General features: G+C 38.6%; 1 long non-coding RNA gene across 3 annotated transcripts in view; it reads left to right on the top strand.

Annotated features, from left to right (window-relative positions):
• The first annotated feature begins 659 nt into the window (after window positions 1-659).
• LOC133461632 (uncharacterized) overlaps window positions 660-22,499 on the top strand; it is a 31,748-nt gene continuing 9,908 nt past the window's right edge. Inside the window, exons 1-3 of one of the 3 annotated variants that reach the window (XR_009784196.1) lie at window positions 660-785; window positions 17,009-17,122; window positions 18,707-18,813. This is a non-coding gene — a long non-coding RNA (uncharacterized LOC133461632). Of the gene's footprint in view, window positions 786-17,008; window positions 17,123-18,706; window positions 18,828-22,499 lie in introns of all 3 variants that reach the window. The other 2 variants (XR_009784198.1, XR_009784197.1) reach the window with 2 other exon arrangements.

The raw sequence follows: 22,499 nt of genomic DNA, 5'->3' as shown, positions 1-22,499 counted from the left end.
CATGTATTTAAAACACACTTAAACATGCACTAAGAGATGCTGAAACATGTACAAGATATTTGCAATGAGGTTTGCTTCATGCAGGAGGGCTTGTTACAGGTTTTGTTGGTTTTATGATGTAATTTAATTTTGGATTTTGTCTATGTACATAAAAGAGAAGAAAAGAAGACTATCCACAAAGTTCTGAAATATTAATAAGAGCTTTAAAAAATAGAGGCATTTAGTTCCCAAAGATTTTAGACTCGATATACTGACTATAAATATCAGCTTGGATTTTCTATCAAAACATATTGATTATTTAGGATATTTCTGTTGTAACTGAGACATCATGTCTCAAGATAGCACCCAAAGGAAGTATAGGGAATAATCACAATGGAGGCTGTGTTGACTGTAGTTAATTAAAGGTACTATGGTCAGGACTGCTTTTACTGCTTTTACAAATAGGTTATAATTGGAGTTTGCCATTTTATGATGCCTTTCACAATAAAATCAAATCAAGAGCACGAGACAGGCAACTCTGCTTCTCAGGTAGACCGTATAAGTGCATGGCTTCAGACAGAAGAGCTGGACATCCAAACAGACAGCAGTCACTCATCACGGTGGACTAGGTATTGGCACTCTGCACTCACTGACCACTCCCCTGGTGTGATTGGCAGCCAAAATGAATTCCGCCATCGACAGATGTGCGTCTCCATGTGCCAATAGATGGACTGTGCCGATGGAAGGATTGACAGACTGATGGAGGAAGAGGAGGAGGGAGAGAAGAAGAGGGATGACATCATACGGTCAGTGCCTGTCCATCCGGATATGCATGTTAGACCATGGTTGCTAAGGTGTGAGAAAATAAAGGACAAAAAAAGGAGGGATGTGGGTGACTAGATGTAAGAGAAGCAGAGGTTACATGAGCATCTTAGGGTTATGTGCAAATCCACATCTTGACATCGGAACTCACCTCAAAGAGCAATCTGCGGTTTTCTTTGAGCTCCTCTCTGCCTCCTAGCACTCCTACTTGGGGTGCCAAACGGAGTTATACAAAGAGATGTGAAAACAGCAGAGAACAGTCGGGGCACTGCAACAAGGCTGGGGCCCGCGGGAGGAGCGAGGACTGGGAGCTGGCCGGGTAGTGGTCTAGAGACAGAGCTCCATCCATCACACATGTCCTGACCTCTGGTTGACCCCAACATAGCAGCCAATGAGGCGCCCTCACCCCTTAAAGTAAGCGCCCTGCCATACGCATATTCTTATCTGGCAGCACATACACATGTGCGTGCAAACACACACAAGAGATCGGGTGACACTGAGATGAGTCAGGATGCTTTTTGTGTAGGCCATCGAGGCTTCCCACAATCCTTTGTTTCTTTACGTGACTAATGTGAGTAGCAACACCTGACAAACATGTGCGCGCACACACACACACGCACACACACACACACACACACACACACACACACACACACACACACACACACACACACACACACACACACACACACACACACACACACACACACACACACACACACACACACACACACACACACACACACACACACACACACACACACACACTTTAGTTAAAACAGGAATAACCACTAAGGAATGTCCTCGCTGTGAGGCTGAGCTAGGGTGAAAATTCAACATACAAATGATGAACCTAAAGAATAGATGAATGAATGATTGAATGAATAACTAACTATATAAATAAATAAACAGTATGGCTCTAGAGAGAGTCATGCATCAGCACACATTATATATATACACACTGTCATATCATATATCACATCATATATATATATATATATATATATATATATATATATATATATATATATATGTATATATATACATAGAGAGAGAGAGAGAGAGAGAGAGAGAGGAATAGAATAGAATATATCTATATATTTTTCTCTATATATATATGTATATATATATATATATATATATATATATATATATATATATATATATATATATATATATATATATATATATATATATATATATATATATATATATATATATATATATAATTTTGAGGGAAATGAGACTCATAAGATTGTAGCTGTAGTTTAATGTTATAATCTTTGGTGTATAGCTCACAATAATATCTAACCTGAGATGTTAAAGATGTTCTTTCTTGTTTCTGTGCCAGACTAACATATCTCGCATTCATCAGTCTTCTGGCTTGACAAATTCCAAGTGAGAACGCAGTCCAGTTGCTAGACTTGAGAAAACATTTTTAATACAATTAACATTTTCTGTATCAAGCCATGGATACAAATTATGCCTCCATTTTTGATTCACATGCAAGTCTGTTCTTTCCGTGTTAAAATAACCTTATAGCTCTCCCTCCTCATCATATTATAACTGTTTTTTGAAGAAGGTGTATATTTGTGTCAAACTGTGACATTTTCCAAACCCTAACCAAATACCTTTGATCCCTGATATTAACCAAGAGGCTCTGTTGTCCAAACCTAACCGGTTTATTGACCGAACCTGATTAGTGAGGGAAAACAGACCCTGCTAATTCTGCTACAGCTGGTACATTAAGGCGCCAGCACCGAATCATATCTTGTGCTTGCATCAGAGACTGTGCTGTCTTTAACGATACATCAGTTTTGACAACCTGCTGAGAGCCGGTTTGTGAGAAAAAATGTAAGATAACAAGTAAATAAAATATCTCACACAGAACTCACAGGGGACTGAAAATCCCAGTTTCCTCAGTGAAGGTCAGTGAAAATCATTTCTGTCATACAAAGGCTTCACCCTTCCAGAAATTTAGTCCACTAACCATCCTCTCCTGTGTTTTTTTTTAGCTGGTTTTGCTTTATGAAGTATAAACTGCATGTTCACAGAGAGTTTGCTAAGAAACACAAAATGACAGCAGGACAAAAGGGGCGCTCATATTCATGATTTCCAGGAACCTGACGAGACAGTCTTTCATCGAGGAGGCTTAATTGGAAAACAATTGCTGCAGATAGAAATAATGTTGTTTTCTTGTCATATCTGTGTTGTTTAACTTATAGGCCATCCTTTTTTTTATGCATATTGTTATTTCTATTTTTATAAAGCCAAAAATGTAAGGTCAACGCAAAGCGAAAGCATAATCCCAAACTCCAAACTGCATAGCCAGCAGTGCTTGTCAATAAGGAAATAAAGCCTGAGCCAAGGCTTTGATATCAAGAAACTGAGCCCTTTGGTCTCATGAATAAGTAGACAGGTGAAACAGCACATGTTCAAACCCCCTGCAGGAGATAACCACGACCACAGAGAGAGAAATAGTGAACCACAGTAACTATTTTCACGCATAGATATGAACACACATGGCTGCAGGGCGGAGGACAGGTTTCGGCACCTCAAGTGAAACATCTCAATGTCAGGCCGAGTTTGAAGAATATGTGAGTTGTGCGATTCTGCTGGGAGGGACATGCGGCAATTGTCGGGGGGGTTTGAACTCACCTGACACCATTTTACCTGAGAACCACCTGTCATTTCCCCTCACAGGAAGAGCAATGGCACTCACGTGTGCTGAGACAGAAGACCGATGGAAACACAATATGGGAGGGATTAGGGAGCAATTTGTGTTAACTGATGGAGAATGGTGTCGTCCACCTGTTTGATGGCTCCTAACTTGGTAACGCATCAGATCATATTCAGGATCTCAGCATGATGTGATCCAGTTACGGTACTTCATTTGTTGGACTTTTTGTTGTGATTTTTTTAAAAGGAAAATTCGAATTTTGAAACTTTCCAGTCAGTGATGAGGATATCCCTTCAAGTCAACTTTAAAGAGTCCAAATTTTCCGCATGAATGTTAAAACAGTGTTAATACTTCAGCTTTTTGTTATAAAGAGTGGGAAAGATGTTTTAGTGACAGATGTTAGGTTTAGTGTAACGTAGAGCCTCTCATTTGTACACACCCTGAAGCACATTGCACTGTGGGAGTCTTTAAAGAGCTGGAGTGAAACTATGCACTGATAGTTTGCCTGTCCCCTTTGGGTAAAGCGCTGTCTAGATTAGAATCTCCAGCTCTCGTAACAGTAAGCTTAGCATGACAAATTGATCTTAAATTAAGTCTTCGAGAATCTGTTTGTTTATGGCTGTGTTAACACAGATAGATGAGAGCTTTTTGTCACACTCTTAGGTTTGAGACTCTGACAGAGCTGCAATGGCCATTTTTAATTATTTTCAGTTTCAAGTATGTTTTAGCACTGCGGATCCCAAAGGTGATCATAGCTTCATTTCTCAAGTCATGATGGTCATAAAACCTATTATAGCTAAGGCCTCATTTTCATAACCTCTACCCAGAACCCTGTATTGGACTAAAATAAATATGCACTTCATTATTGTTGTTCAACATCGGCAATGTAGAAAATTCTGTTTAGTCTGTTTAGAGTCAAACTTGTGAAAGTCACTCTCAATTTGTCTGTGGTTTATTCATTTTCAGTATATTTTTATGAATGCAAATGATAAAATAAAGGAGGACCGTAAGTTAAATACACAGACTGTAAAAAACAATGGACAACGCAGGGGTTTTTGAAGACCATGTTGCTTCTAAAGCCCATGGATACACACCCACTGTGTGTTAATCAAAGGCAGTTTTGCTCCCAGCTCCTTTGGCTGAAACTCGCCGAAATATCTGCAGAGCTCCCGTCAGAAATTTACAGTAGGATATACTGGAATCCAAAATGACCGTTGCGTTTGCCCAAGGGTAGGTTAATAAAAATGCATTGCATGACGATTAAAGATGAGGAAGTGATAGCAGCTAGCCATTGAGCTGGCAATCAATCATATTAGAAATACATTTAATGCTTGATATAAACTCTACCAACCCCCCATCCCAGGCTGTAACCAGGCTGTAAATATGTTTATTTCTGCACACAAGACAGTCGAGGAACTGCAATGAAACTCAGTTCTGCATGAGTATCAATGCGGAAGTAAGGTGGCTGGGGCTTGTCCATGATTTAGCTGTATAACAAATTGTCTCATAATGTGTAAATAATGAACTGAGATCAGTGCACCATAAACCTTCATATGTTTTCTATTATTTTAAGACCTATAAAAAAACATTTACTGGTGCTATGGAGATAGACATATCACAAAATAAACATGCATTCTCCTTTTCAGTTCAAGAACAAGTGGAGCTAAACCAAAGTAAAAAAATGCCCCCCTTCCCATCAGCCACCAACTCCACCCACTCCTCCCTACAGCATTAGGGACGCACTGGTCTCATGCTTTCATTCATCAGTCCTCTTTATGCTGTCAAACGTCTGCAGAGCTTCTATTTGTAATTTTATTTGAATGTGTCTATTTGTCTTTTTTTTTGTATTTTTATTTTATTTTTTTACACTTTTCATATTTCTCATCAAAGGGGCATATGAGAAAAACTATACTTGTTTCTCTGCTTGAGAGAATCAATATGGGCGTTTTATATAAATGAAAACAAAAAAGAAAGTGAAAACCTTTTTGTTTATTTGAGGGGTCAGATGTAAAGGAGGTGTTCAGATTTGTAGGATATCATAGAACCAGATCAGTGTTGAACATCCAGCCTCATCATCTTTATCACAACCTAACTTCATGCTGCACTTGCTGTAAATCAAAGTGGGTAGCACAAAGTTTAAGACCAATCTTACAAAAGGTAGAGTTTAGTGTCTGACTCCTCGACATAAAAATCAGCTGCCATGAATGGAGCTATAAATAAGCAGCTTGTTCATCCTGTTCTGTGGTATTTTAACCAAAACATGTCACAAACATTTCAATAAGACCTAAGGGAATAGCGTAAAAAGGTTATAATTGTCTTCTTTAATGTCATTTGAACTAAAAATGTCTTGTACCCTGTTTGTAATTTCTCTGCATGGTTTCAATTTTACTCTCATCTATTGCATCCTTTGCTGAACAGGAATTTGAAGGCAAATGAGTTTGGTACCTTTCAACATCCTACAGTTCAACGGGAAAAAAGTAAGATGCTGTTGAAAACCGAAATGTATTAGCCTATATGTGATGTAGGATGTTGGAAGAAAAATGTCTACAGGCTTGTGTGAGTGTGCAAGGTGCTTAGAGTCCTTCTAGTTGTAATGAACCAATATGTTTTAATAGGAAAAAATAAAGATAGAAAAGACCCACGCAGATTGGACACATATGAGCGTGATCACTGTTCAGCAACCATTTACCAGCAGTGAGCAAGGATTATGCTGATATGATATCTGCCTATTGTGGCAAATTTCAAACTTACAACATGCAGCATTTTTCAATAAACAGTCAGACTTTAGATGTTCATCAGTTTTAATGTTGCATCATACTATTATAGCTCAATGATAACGTCTGTTATTATTGTACAGGGAAGGCACACCTGGTCTAAAATATCATAAAAAATTTTGTTTTTTTATGTTAGCCATCACAGTGAAGAGAGAAGCATACTCTGAAGAAATTGCATCATTGTTCCAGATATGTTTTATCTTATTTTCTATAAACAGGAGACTTTCATTTGTATTAGTTTTGATGAAATAGGCAGCATTTGTTTGAATGGCATAATCATTAACAAAGCCCCAACGTAAAAGATAAAGATTACATCCTGTGCGTCTGAAGTCATTGTGGTTGTTGTTAAGTCATGTTGTAGCTACTTATGAGCAGTCAGTGTTTTACCTCCAAAAGGCAGCACTGCTCGCACTCTCTTCAAAAACTTTGGGAGAAATTATGGTGGATACTGATGGATGGATGAACTACAAAAGCGTGCTTTTATTGTATAGCTTATTTTGTGTAGTCGCTGTTTGTTGCAGCAAGCCGACCTCTCAAACACCACCATCTCACCTGCAGACAGCCCCCCTCCTCAACACCCCCCGCTCCTCCTCCTCCTTGCTCGTTATCATTTGAGCTCCGCAGAGACTACTCTAATGACAGCACTTGTCTATAATGTCGTTGTCACGGCTCGTGTACGTGTGTTACCCTGGGTGTGTGTTTACATTTGTGCTCTCAAACTAGAGCAGGTTTGCCCTGTAATGACAGCTGCTGTCTATAATACCTCGTCCTGGCAGGGATCATTCGGTCCTTCCTCCCTCTCTCTCGTCCCCCGTCCCGTGTCACCAGTGTCCGTGTGGACAATGATGTGATCTTTAGTCCCCTCTGCGATCTATAGACTGGCATTTGGCTCAGAGAGTGTCCCCAGGCCCTGACATGCATGCTAAAGCCAGCCGCTGTTTTGCCAATATCCCCCTGCCTCCCTTGCCTCCCCCCAAAGAAGAGTTAACGCCAACCTGCGCAATATTCTGACAAGCAGCATTAGATATTGTTGAAGTTCAGGCCCCTCCACGTAAAAGTATGAACAATCTGCAGGCATGCATGAATGTACAGGGCAATTTGCCTTTTTGTAAATGTTGTCAAGAAGCAAATTAGATATATATAGTATTGACACTGTTCTTGTGATTGATTGTTATCTTTGTGAATAGGACTTCATATTTAGTTAATAGTCACACACACATACATATAAATATATATATATATATATATATATATATATATATATATATATATATATATATATATATATATATATATATATATATATATAATATAACTGGGAAAAGACAATGGTAGCAAGCTGAAAGCTCTATATATATATATATATATATATATATATATATATATATATATATATATATATATATATATATCATTAACACTAAATCAATCTAACCTTTGACTTTCATAAACCTCATACAAAGCTATCGTATTGCATCTCTATGTAAGTTATATACCAGTGAATTCTGAAAAATAAATAATACGTTCATACTAAGTGTGTTCCTAACATTTCACACTTTTCTTTTACTTCTCTTGATTAAGTTTCTTATAATGATGCCTTTTGATAGGATGTCTTAATGCTGAATACTTTCGTTTATCCCACAGTGCATTGACATCTTTCAGTTTGTCTGTTTTTTGTGTTGACAGGAAGAGTTTATTATGCTCCCTGCATAAACTCCTGACTTTACTAATAATAATTAGGGAGCACCCCCTGTAGCTGAGTCTAGTTTGCCGATTTAAAATATGTGCTACAAGCTCTTGCATCCTTCAATGTGTCAAATACGACAAACAACAGGCAAGTTCAAGGCAGATTCATTTTCATTCAGTAGTCTAGCAGAGGTATGAAAGCATGATGATGGAGTGAGACCGGGGTCTCACTCACCAGGAAGGGCCCATGTTTGAGTATTAAGCTACATATCTTTTGTAGAAGTAATGACTTTAGTGATATCTACCTCTGGCACTGAACATAATCAATTCAGTTTCGTCCCCAGGTGATGAAACGGTTCCTGATGTGGGTCTTGTGCTGGTTGTATCTTTAGGATATATTTGCAGCAGGGGGAAAGTAATGTCATTTGCATTTTCAGAATCATCTACAGTTTGCGGAGGAGGATAAATTCAGCATTTCGGATGAGCAGTCATTTGAACGTAAACCAACCCCATTACACATATCGCAGAAATGGATTCAGTAACATGACTCATTTATTCTATGGCTCAGGATCGTGCGAGGCTGGAGCTTGCATCGTGGCACTTAAACTAAAAAGCCTTATTTTAAAAACAACCCAGAATTAGAAAATGCTGGGACTCTATGGAAGATAAAAATGAACAAACTCACCATTTTCTTACATTTATTTTTTATTTTACAGGAGCCAGTATGATCCCATGATATTATTTTGTCACTTAATACGGTAATACAATTGTATTCCTGTATTTATTACTTTATTACAGGCTTTCAACATATTCAAAATACAGAAAAAAAGGAAATAAAAAATGTGTTATTTAAATCTGTGACGTCGACAGGTGACTGTATTCATTATTTGTTACAAAAGCAGCGCAGTAAAAGCTGAGTCTTTGAGGAGCAAAGGTGGGGAAATGAGGACAGCAGCACATCTTTCAGTCTGCAGGACTCACATCTTTCACAAGAAAGATGTTTGTCAGTTATTGGCGTAAGACACAACAAAGTGCACGGAAACTCCCCCCATTCCATATTCCCTGTTCACAAAAGCAAATGTAGAAAAACCCATGCAGTCATGCAACAACAGTTTAGCTTTTTTACCAATCTGCAGTACATTTATCTCCTCTGTTTTGAAAGAGTTACCTCCATCGGGAGAAAGCAGTTCAGTGTTCCGGTGTCTGTGATGCCGGTGGCGGTGCGGTCATTTTGCCCTATAGTCCAGCCAATAGACTTTTAGGTGCTTAACCAACGTGCAACCAAACTGTGGTCACACTCCGCGTGATCTGACTCTGACTCGGTCATATAACTGGTCTCCAAACCACTTTTGTCAACAAAGCACACGTGGGAAAGAATGCGTGACCGCGTGCAAGACCGAGTTGTTTGTTTTTAAAATGGGCCAAGGGAAGTAACAGCGGCCCAAGCTGTCTGCGCTACGATTTGTTCAGAACGCGAACAAAAAGAGAAATGGCAACAAACCTAGGCAAAGGGATGGCTTACATGCAGGCAGAAGATTGGTTGAGATACAGAGAGTAGCCTCAGTAGTGACTTCAAAACTTTTTGAGTTGCTACAGTACCTCAAATGGCATCGCCTCCCTTCCTGACGGTGTATTCAGCCTAAAATTAGTTCTCTTAGGTTGGAGTTTGAATGGCGATCACCCCAATGACTAGATATTTGTCTGCAGTAGGGGATAGCTTTTCTGTGAGGGTCTTTGAGTTGTTTACACATGACGATTGATTGAGGTGACAGCCATCTGCAGTTGCCTACAGCGGAGAGCTAACTGATGGAAAGGCTCCTCCTCTTTCTCTCCTTGGCCTGGCAGCAGCTGGAACAGCCAGCACTGCAACCAGGTTGGCCTGCAGACTTTCACACTGACAAACTTTGCCCACACTTCCACCAGGACCAAGCAACAGCCCCAGTAGTGCCTGACTGGAGCTCCACCTGGCCTTTTTTCAGCTCCAGTAATACGAGAGAACGAGAGTGTGGAGGATTTAAGGATAGATTCAGTGACAATACATGTAAGGTACCGGTCAAGGGCGTAGGTTTGGTCTCAACATTGGTAGGGACGATATAACAGCATAACCTGCATGTACTTTTTGCTGGGGACGGGACATTAATAAGACCAAACAGATTGGATGAACGGGGGTCGGGGCTACATTTGTCACGAATATGAACCTAATTAATTGATAGGCTAAATGATCAATGCAAAATAAATCTGTATTGACTTATACTAACTTTCATGTATTGGTTCACCTGATACACGGTTCCATTCAAACCTTTGTTTTCAAAAACTACTAAAGAAACATTTTGAAAACTTCCAGAATATTCCAGGATTTTATTAGCAATTTAAATTGCAATATTTGAACAAAACTTAAATTATATTAACATACACAATAAATACAAACTTATTAATAATCTCTTAAGTATTCAGAATGCAAAAAATAAACATTTGTCTTAAGACCACTCAACATTGTCTAAATAAATAAATAAATTGAAATATAACTGAAAAAAAACTAAAATAAATAAAGTCATCAGCCAATCAAATGTGCGTTTGAGGAAAAAAAAAAATGGACCGGCAGTTCAGCAAGTGAAAAGGGGTAAATGTAAGTCTGAACATAATGAAAATAATTCACTTAATAATGGTAGGGTCAATTCTATCCTTACAACATTTGGGAAGACAATCTAAATTACCTATATATCTGAACTCATTATATAATGCAAATAAGGTTGCTTAAAAGTTGGTGGAGACAATTTGAGCCTCCTGAAAAGTTGGTAGTGTTATGTCCCTACCGTCCCTATGCAAACCTACGCCCTTGGTACCGGTAATGGCAGTTAACATCATACCACAACATTGAACTGAGCTTTGATGGAGCTCCAAGTACCCCAAAACTATAATCAGTTAGCTGAAGGTTTTTGAGACTCCTGGTAATGGTCAAGTGGAGCTCAGGTAGTCCTCATTTCAGCTCCAGCAGTACATGTTTTGTAATTCATTTTGGTAGTGAGATCTGAAGTAAGGGTGGAAGTAAGGATGGATGGACAGATTCAATCAGAATTAATATTAGGTAACCTCATAGTTATGAGCAGTACTCGAGTTGTAAAAAGAAATCAGGGGGATGGTGGATTTTATCATATGGGGACAGATAATTTGTGCTGATTACAAATAATATAATATATTACAAATAATAGCACTGACCAAAACACCTGCAGAAATACTGCAGGAATGACATAGCAGCAGTTAAATGCAGCCTTCTGTAAGCTTTAAATATCCACTGGGCTTACATCAAATACATCAAAACACAACAATAGAAAACATAATAATGATAATAATGATAAGTTTTCTGAACTTATCAATATGCCTCTGTCCTTCACATGATAAGTAAAATGGATCACTGCAAAAACTCAAAATCTTAACAAGAATATTTGTCTTATTTCTAGTTAAAATGTCTCATTTTAGTAAAAAAATCTCATTACACTTAAAACAAGACTCATCACTGGAAAAAACAAAAATTTTCACCTGTTTTGCTTGTAATGATAAGATAAATCTTGTCCCAGTGGCAGATTTTCCTACTTATTTTAAGTGAAAATTTACTTGAAACAGGTGAAATTTGTCAAATTTCTGGTGATGACTCTAAATGTTGAAATAGCAGTAAAACCACATTCATTGATGAAATGACATAAGGGATGGAAAGGGGGGATGGCAGTTTCACAGGGGGGATGATTTTGACTGTTTTTATTTCAGGGGGGATGCCATCCCCCCTCATCCCCCCTCAACTCGAGTACTGGTTATGAGCCAGGAAGCACAGCTAAAATAGCTAACTTGTAGTAACTGAACAAAGGAGTCTTCAGAAAACGCTTTGGTGACATCACAGGTGGGGTTCCCAGTTCTTTTTATACAGTCTGTGTTCAGAACAATATTTTTTTCAGAAGCTTTTTGTCAACACAGCAAATCTTTTTGCTTTGGGAAAGAAAGGGTTGTTTTTTATACCTTCACAATAATTTGCTGCATATTTAAATATTTTAAAGTGTAAATCTGACATACTGCAGATTTAAACTATTCAAACAATCTGGAGGAAGTTCAGCACAGATCAGGTGAATATACTGCAGTTTGTGCTGTCACACTTCAAATAACAACATGGGCAAGGGGTTATTTTACAAAACCTTTTCCAAGCGCTATAATATGGATCTGCACCAACTAATCCACGTGATGTAAATCAATCTAACATATATGTTCAGGATTTTGGGAGGAAGTACAAAAGCCATGCAGGCATGGTGAGAACATGCAAACTCCACACAGAGAGAACTGTCAAGATTCAAATCAGCAGCGTTAGTGCTGTGAGGCAACTTGGCTAACCCCCACATTGCAGTGCTGCCTCAGATCTTCTTTTTGAGGAAAAGGACACCAAAGATGAAAAGGACCATCCCAGACTGTTATCAGCAACAATTCCTGAAGCCGGGGTCTGTGGTGGTATGCAGTTGCATCAGCGCCGTAGGCAAAGATAATTTACACTTGTGTGATGGCAGCGCTGACAGCTGGGGTAGGCTCCAGCAGACCGCCGTCAGCCTCAACAGGACTGCAGCATGTACAGAAAATTAATGAGTGATGGCAGTATTTTTCAAGCGAACAAATTAAATAGTGCTGAAGAGACAAAACATGAAATATATTGTGCTCAAACTGGCTGCAATGAAATAAAAGTCAAAGTAAATCGTAGAGTCAAAGAGTTTTTCAGTGGCACCCCAACTTTTCAGATTTTGGTGTTCTACACACAAGCTGCTTGCATTTTAAAGTTATTTAGTTTCTTTATATGCTCCTAGCAGTTTATCTTTATGTTGATACATGTTGTAGCTGGACGCATACGTCCCAGGAATATCACCAAATTTAAAATGGTATTCAATTATGCTCTTAGCTAGTGAATCTAATAATGTTAAAACAAATAAATAAAAAAGACTCATGACATACGAATTAACTGAAATAAAATTATTACAACTGTGACCATTGCAGCATAATTACACCTGTAACTTTCAGTTGAGGCTAGTTGCCTGAACAAACAAACAAACAAGCAAAAATAACTCTTCACCCAACTTCCTAACTGTTGTTGTAAATGTATTGGGGTTGAGGATAGTTTTATATGAGCAGGAACTCAAATGATTACTACCTAACTAACTAACTAACTAACTAACTAACTAACTAACTAACTAACTAACTAACTAACTAACTAACTAACTAACTAACTAACTAACTAACTAACTAACTAACTAACTAACTAACTAACTAACTAGCTAACTAACTGTGTGCTAAAATGCAATTAACTTCCGAAAATCTGGCAACAATAAAAAATGCACCAGGTCTTAGGAGGAACAGCAAGTTAGACATATGGGCCATACTACAGTACTATACTATACTATACTATACTATACTATACTATACTATACTATACTATACTATACTATACTATACTATACCAAACTATTTCCCAGTGGTGCACAGTTTTGTTGTGTAGTATTTCACCACAGGAAGTCTCTAGCTCAACTCTTATGAGCGTATTGAGCTGACATCAGTATTCTGCGTATGCATCCGTGTTTTCTATCTCTAATGAAGGCTTATATGCTTTAAGGTGTGCCCCTACACGCGTGTGTTCAGGCTAGTGTGTATGTTCCTGAGGGACCGGTTGTGTCCACTCCTGCATTGATGCCATCACATTCTCATCTGCATACCTGACAGTGCAGACCTTTCTTTCATCTCTGTCTGCGTGCTTCCCTCAGCGCAACCTTTTAATGTCATTTTTTTATTCCCCGTCTCTTCTGTTCACCTTTCCTTGTTGTCCATATATATATATATATATATATATATATATATATATATATATATATATATATATATATATATATATATATATGGACAACAAGGAAATATAAGGTGTATATATAAGGTGTATATATGGATAGATATATAGATATATAGATAGATATAGTGTTTTTACATTCTTTGCTTTCTCAACTTCTTGATATTTGTCTTTCCAGGTCAATGCTATGTGTTTTGGGGATTCAGCAGTTGGACTTTCTAGATAAACACCCAGTTAGCAGGATTATCCTTGTTGTCCTAACAATGTAAACCCTGGATTAGACCCAGCTCTCAAGGGATACGTGTGAATGCTTGAGTGTGTGTAAGCATATTCTTGGATTGTTGAATGTCGCATCATCTTCTCAATAGGCTTCTTTTCTGATTGTGTACGGTCCCATAAGCTCATTGCAAACAGGAACAAGCCAGTAAAGGCAACAAACTGACTATTTGGCTGTCAAAGGTCCTTGCTAGCTGCTCTCTGGTATAGATTGGTACTTGCAGTGAAACACATCAGGGTCAGGGGAGTATTAGTAATAGTTTTAAATCTTTTCAGATACCAAAACATAAAATACCACAAGGAATATTTTTTTGAGAATATTGAAGTGTGTTTTAGAGGTTTATGAGCATGATATTCCCCTGATTATAAACAACAAAGTAATAAACAACAGGGATTTAGAGGGTTATAAATGGCTGTCTCATGGTCAGGTGCAGTAGCATCCTGCCGTTTGGTTCCTAAGTGGTTGCCAGGCAACAGAGATGTGGCAACATTAATAAGGCGTGTGATTCTGCAAGCCAAGGGTTTGTTCTTCCAAGTGGAAACCTTTGGTTGATTTAGTTTCACTACAAAACACACCCTGCAACATGCAGCAGACAAACTTAGTTACAAAATCAAGTTTCTACAGATTCATTTTTCACTTAACTGCATACTATGTCCTGCTTTCCAAGAATGGTATTTGATATCATTATTTTGAAAAGTAACTGTAGTGTAATACCGCTATAAATACTACATTAAATATTACCATACATCTTTTACATTACCGTTCGCTTTCCAATAGTTGTTTTTTAATTTTTTTGCCCTACAATGTGCCATATTTAGAAAAACAATTTGCTAAACATACTTTAACATCTCCAAAAATGGACAACACTTTCAGTCCCTGTAGGTGACATAATCCAGAGTATGTAGTATATTGTACATTTGCCTCTGAATGTAGTATCTGCCCCATGCCATGACCAGCAAGTTTTCTTAATTTCCGCAAAAGTGACAACTTTAGCTTGTGCTTTTGGCCCAGCACTCGAGAAAAGGTGTTGCTCTCCGTCATTTACAACCCTGTGACCTTTGAACAGTTTGCAATGGAATGTAATAGCTGCGGTCCACTCATGCATACTCCAGATTTTTTTCCTAACAAGTAGCATCCGGGTGCTTTTGGCATACAAATTGTTTTATATAGCGTCAAACTTTTTTCTTTTTCTTTTTGACAAACTGGCATGTACAGGAAATATAGGATATGGCGGTAATTGTGTTTTCATGTCAAGCCCATAATGTGACAGCAATCTTTTGAAGAGTGATGCCAAAAATGTAATTTAGGAATACCGTTTTAAAACTCTGCTTCCCTATTTCAAGCTATGCCCTCATTTCACACTATTACCACCTGACAACTAAATGTTTTCTGTGTAAGAAAAACAAGTGGCCAGGGATATATACTATATATATATATATATTTATATACACACACATATATTCATTTATTTATATGAGAGTAGCAGTTTTTGGGTAGTGTGCCGGTGAATGGGTGGAGGATAAGTGATAAAAAAATAAAAGCAGAGCGGTGGGTACAGGGGTGTTTGAGAAGGGAGGGTGAGAACTATGGTGGCGATGAAGAGGTGAGAGGTCAAAAGTCAGCCCTCCCAGTGATATCTCCTGTACCAGAGAGGCAGTCACGACCCGGTCAGCGGAGGTTCAGGTGTCAGTGAGAGACGACTGACTGACAAACCCAAGTGGGACGCCTTCTGTGCTCCATCCTGATTGGACCTTTCATCCTTCCTTCCCTCCCTCTCCCTGTCACTGCTCCCTGACCCGTCCCTGCCTTCCTTCAGCCGCTAGACTCTTCACTCTCTTCACCAACTCTCTACACGCAGAACCCCATGCCTGTCATCCCCTCGTCCTTACCCCTTCCTTTCTCCCACTCACCTTCTTCTTCACCCTTTAAGCTAAACATTACCACAGGGTTTCACTCAGCACGCCAGGCTGATTTGGGCAGCTCTCTGTGGGAGTGCATTCGTCTTCACTTCACTTCACTTCTTAGTCTTACATTCACACTCATAATTACATCCACATTCAGAAAATACACTTGCATGAGTTGTTAGTAGAGAAAAACACACACAAACACACACAATGTTCCACAATCTTAATGGGAACAGAATTGATAATTATCAACATAAAGGAAGCTTCCACTTTTAACATACAAACTCAACATAGTCCATGGAGTTCTTTCTGATGGGGAGTTTGCATAAACTTGCCATCACTGCATGGGTTTTCCACATCCTCCCAAAATCGTAAACATGAATGTTTGATTGATATTAAAATACACAGCTCCTTGTGACAAATATCTACTAGAGACAAAGAAAACGGTGTTGAATTTCTGAAAATTCCTGACGTACTGTTGTGATTGTCTTTTCATTAAATGTTCTACCGCTAGCTTAATAGACCTCCCTGCTCATGTTATGCAATAAACAGGACGGATAAACCTCCATAAAAATCAAACTATCATAGTCTATGTGACTAGACCGCACTGACAAACAGGCTACTACTCAAGAACCATCCCTGTTGGGAAAAAGCTGTTTTAAGATTTTAGACTAACAATAATGAACCAGGATAAGGCCAAAAACACCTCTCCTCCTTTCCTATTCATTCCTATTCATTTATGCACACATAATACTCTACAGGAACTTGGAATTCACACAGACATACAACAATATATATATATATATATATATATATATATATATATATATATATATATATATATATATATATATATATATATATATATATATATATATATATATATATATATATATATATATATATATATATATATATATAATATATATATATATATATATATATATATATATATATATATATATATATATATATATATATATATATATATTGTTTTTCTCTTATTTGTTTTTGTTTACGCAGGTCCTCCTGATGAGTCCGGAAGCCATCATCAACTACAGACTGTGCCCAATTCTGGATTTCCAATCCAACAGGCCCTGCGATGCAAACAGCAGACAAGAGCATCAATATTTACAGGTGTGGTAAGCAGTAAAGAGATTTTGTCAGATTTTTTTTTTATGTATTTTTTGTAGAGTGTGTGTTAGAGTGTAACACACCATGGTCTAACAGTTAGACCATGGTTGCTATGCTGTACTAACAGCAAATAAAGCATGGTTATTGCCAATTTATGGCTACCCAGCCAACTGAAACAGTTTTAACTGAATTTTAAGGAAATATTGGTAATGCAGTTTTAAAAATCACAGAAGGCAGGGGGTGGGGGCTTGATAGCAATATCCGCTACCCAGGCCTTCACACCATGAAGTTTCTTTCACACTGGACAAACAAGAAAAACATGTCTCACTGTGGTTTGTGCCCCTCTGAGACCTGGGTCACACCAGTTTATTGGTTTCACTCTGGCTCATTGTTTGGTAAGTTTGAACCTCAAAAACCTTTTGTGTTTAGTCTTCAACTTGCTTGGATAGAATTTGCAGAAGATTAGTTTTCTTCACACACCTTTAACTTTAGGTTTCAGTAAGAAACTACAGCCTACTCAGTGCATCCTGACAAAGTGGTACCACATGATGGGTTGAGAGTGAGACCTGTGTCATGTGACACACTAATAAACGGCTGATAAAACAAAACAAACTACGGGCACATCAATTGAGAATAGGTGAGGGGAGCACAGACCAGCCCTTATACAGGACTGTCTCAGAATATTAGACTATTGTGATAAAGTCCTTTATTTTCTGTAATGCAAAAATGTCATACATTCTGGATTCTGGATTGCTGATTATGGCTTACAGTTTAAGATTAAGATTCACAGAATATTCTAATTTTTTGAGATAGGATGTTTGAGTTTTCTTAAGCTGTAAGCCATGATCACCAATATTAAAATAATAAAAGGCTTGCAATATTTCAGTTGATTTGTAATGAATCCAGAATGTATGACATCTTTGTTTTTTAAATTGCATTACAGAAAATAAAGAACTTTATTACAATATTCAAATTTTCTGAAACAGTCCTGTATACTGTAAACATGCTCATTTCGGGGATTCTGGTGTTAAAAAAAGGACAATTTTCTTGATAACAACATGGTTAGCAGTGATCTTGAATCCAGATCCCCAGGAGTAACTGGCCTACATATATGAGATATTTAGATATTTATTTGCCAGGAGTGTTAGAGCGGGGAGACATCTAAAACTTGCAGGCAATCTGTCCTTAGGACCTGGCCTGAAGAGAGCTATAATATAGAATGCTGCACATTTAGAAAACAGGTGCTAAAATGTCCTCGAGGCGTTGAACACAGATCTAAATGTTCTTACCACATCACTCCGATAATTATGCATTTCACCATGCACATGTGACCTTGTTTTGACATGACTGCATCGCTGAGTCAAACCATTATCGTATCACATCTCCAACTCATTCAAAAATATCCAATAGTTACAGCAACTTTAATGGACTGGTATTACACATTCTGTAGTGTCATTCAAGAGATTCAACAAGTCACATTTGAATATGAATTTAGGAGCCAGTGATAAAGGCACGCTCAAAGCGCAGCACAATGTTTTCAGGGTATCTTATATTGGAACAGAAGTTTATTTTGATATCCATTTCAAGTCTGCAGAATGGGCCAAAGCCTGAAGGCATAGAGGAGTTTCTCATCACTCTCTTACTGTCTCATCATCAATTTGACTGGCAAGCCTGAGGACACAAGACGGCTTGACGTAGGTACTGGCAGGTATGCACTCACGGACATACGCTTTGGCAGGTGCAGACTGCACAGAGGGCTGCCAGTCGCTTCTTCTTTCTTGCTTTTCATTAACTTGTCCAAAGCAATCAAGGACTGTCAACAGAATTGAAAGACAGAAAAAGAGAGGAAAAAAGGAAGGAAAGAGAGCTCGCCTACTTCTTTTAACGGAGATGACTCCATTCATACAGCTGCGTCTAAAATTAAACGCCCTTTTTCTTTCCGATAACATCATGTTGGGTGTTTTATTGCTTGTCAGATGTCCTAAGGCATATTGCACACACAGGTATACACATAAATAATATGGCAATAAAAGCACAAGTGCTCTGGGCAGTATGCATTCTACACTGTCAGCTCGTCATAGTGCATCTCCAGAAGCACACACCTGCACGTTCCACAAAAACAGAAAAGAAAAGGAAAAAAAAGGCAAGAACTATTGCATAAATGCTATCAGGACTTTAAGTGAAATGCCAAAGCTTAATGAAATAATGCCAGCATACATTTACCTCCCGGCATAAGCCCATAGCTTATTTCTTAGGTTTCGGGAGGCACGTCACTCTGCTAAAGGTTAAAGGGAAGATATTCTAATCAGGGACTCTTTACACAACAGCAGCTCGATAAGGTCAACTGGTGTCACAACATTCAGGTTGGAAGGAGGAATGTGTGTAAATACAAGTATGTGTATGGTTACTTTGTAGTCATTCTCTGTTTATCTTTCTATTGCTTGTGCAGGTACTCCAAATACTGACCCCTTCTCAGTCCTGCTATGTCCCGTTTCCAGCATGAAATAACCCTCCTTATGTGACACTAGCAAACACACAGTCTCTCTCTCTCTCTCTCTCTCTCTCTCTCTCTCTCTCTCTCTCACACACACACACACACACACACACACACACACACACACACACACACACACACACACACACACACACACACACACACACACACACACACAAGCAGGCACACTGAGTCACATGTGAAGAGCTGGTGTCTGATGGGGTGATCCGCCAGCCGATCGGCTGTATTGATTATAGAGTCAGAGGAGGCTGGTAGAGCGGCAGCAGTAATTAGGGCTTTTTGGCTCGGATTAGCTGTGAGAAAAGGTCACCCACTCAACATTGCTGGCAGGACCACAGGCAGGGACAGGGAGGGGTGGACAGGTGATGGGGACTGTCCCTAAGTGTGATGACCACAACTGATAGTGCTATAGATATAAGACAACAGATCATTATCAGAATGATATCTGGTTCACAAGTCTATATCGTGCTACTGGCCATCAATTTAATTGGATGGAAATTCAATTCAATTCAATTCAATTTTATTTATATAGCGTCTAATACAGCAAAAGTTGTCTCTAGACGCTTTCCAGAGACCCAGAACATGACCCCCGAGCAATTATTAAATAACAATGGCAGGTAAAAACTCCCCTAGTGGGAGAAAAACCTTAAGCCAAACAGTGGCAAGGAAAAACTCCCCTTTAGGAGGGAAGAAACCTTGAGCAGGACCAGGCTCATAAGGGGGAAACAATATGATGTAGTTGTGCAAGAAAGACTTTAAACTCTAGGCTAGAGTATTTGGCAGGAAATCCCAAAGTGGACACGCTCACACTCATTCTCACCCTCAGTCTCACACCCACATGTGGACAAGAAAACTTACATCTGCTGCAAATCAAACATATGAATAAGACTGAATAAGCAATCCACCATATATATATATTAATATACTGTAAACAGTTGTAAAAATAAAAAAAAAAAAAGAATCCAAAAGTGAACCAATGTATTGACCCATCCGTATGACCCCTTAAACTCAAATGAGCCAATGGCTGTTGAATATCAGTTGCACAGGGACCGGAGCTCCACATCTGCAGCGTACAGCTGCAGTTTATGCCAAACAAAACCAAAAAGAGTTTATTTTATTCCTTTTCCTAAATCCAAGCCAAGCAGAGCTAAATGACTGCTTTGTTTTAAAGGGGACCTATTATGGCATCTAAAACCTATTTTAAACAGACCTTGAATGTCTTAAAAACAAGCTTTTGATCTCTAACCTCATTATCTATGCAGGATTCTGAGTGGGCGGGGCTATGATAATGAGGCTCTGTGCTGATTGGCTGCCTGAATGACGCGATACACCGCCACGAAAAAATGGCGGAAGCTCCGGCCGGCGGAGTTAGTTGTGGGCGTGGTTTCACCCATCGGAGGCCGACCACTGTAAATCGCTCCCGTTGTTACGTAACGACAGGAGCAGAATCTGAACGGCTCGTAGAAGCCACATCACACTGGACGGCTCATCCGGGCGGCTGTACAGACACTGCAGAATTTGGTTACTTTCCTCCTTCTCTGAGTTGGCAGGCTGAGGGGAGACCACTTTATATATGTTAAAGCAAGAGAAAACGTGTTTTTCATGATAGGTCCCCTTTAAACTGCAAATTTAACGTCTATATGGATATCTACATGAATTCTCATTAATTTATACTTAACTTACTCTTTTACTTAATGCTACTTAATTACAATTGTTGTGTAATAACATAGCTTTTGGCTTGATAAGTGCGCTAGCTACAATTAGCTGACACTAATATCCACTAATGTTTTGAATTTACTTGAGATTATGGTGCTACCGAGTACCAGATGCAAAGGTATGACTTTAAATATAGTGCTTGGTAGCTACCTATATATGCTATTTATATCTATATAGCTGTAGTACTAGAAAGCTAATCGTAGATTCAAATTCAAATTCAAATACTAAAAATACTTTGTCAATCCCAGAGAGAGGAAATAATATGAAATTATGCAGATTGACTACCTATTGTGTAGCACTAGAGTGTACATATCATCCCATATAATTTAAATGCTCCTCAAATAAAAAAGTTGCCCCATTGTGTCCAAATTTTGTCTAAAACATCTTTGGACGAGGTTTTCACATGCCACTCTAAAGATGTAAACAACACCAATTGACTGTTTGAGTTAGACAACATAAATAAATTGCCAATATGTGTTGTTTCTTCAAACTTCAATCATCCAATCCAAAAGACCACAAACAAGAGTCAATAGCAGAAAAAGCTGTTTGGCATTGGCAGAGAAGATTTGTTGGAGATATCCTATCCTAAATATCAGTGTGGCTTATTCAGTAGATACATGATACAAAAAGTAAGACTATATTGCCAAAAGAAATTCGTCCACATGCCTTGACTCACATGAATTGAAATGACATCCCATTCCTAATCTATAGGGTTCAATATGACGTCGGTCCCTTTGCAGCCTTAACAGCTTCAACCCTTCTGGGAAGGCTGTCCACAAGGTCTAGGAGTGTGTTTATGGGAATATTTTACCATTCTTCCAGAAGTGCATCTGTGAGGTCACACTATGATGTTGGACGAGAAGGCCTGGCTCTCAGTCTCTGCTCTAATTCATCCCAAAGGTGTTCTGTCAGCTTGAGGTCAGGACTCTGTGCAGGTCAGTCAAGTTCATCCACACCAGACTCCATCATCCAGGTCTTTATGGACCTTGCTTGCTTGACAACATGACTGGTGCCCAGTCATGTTGGAAGAGGAAGTGAAAATGTTCCCACAAAGTTGGGAGCATGGAATTGTCCTAAATGTCTTGGTATGCTGAAGCATTCAGATTTCCTTCCACCAAACTTTACACTTGGCAAGGTCTGTTCTCCTGG

Source organism: Cololabis saira, chromosome 15 (genome assembly GCF_033807715.1).
Source record: "Cololabis saira isolate AMF1-May2022 chromosome 15, fColSai1.1, whole genome shotgun sequence".
In the NCBI taxonomy this organism is placed as follows: Eukaryota; Metazoa; Chordata; class Actinopteri; order Beloniformes; family Belonidae; genus Cololabis; species Cololabis saira.
Note: the sequence above shows the minus strand (reverse complement) of the source record. Positions and strands in the feature narration are given on the sequence as shown.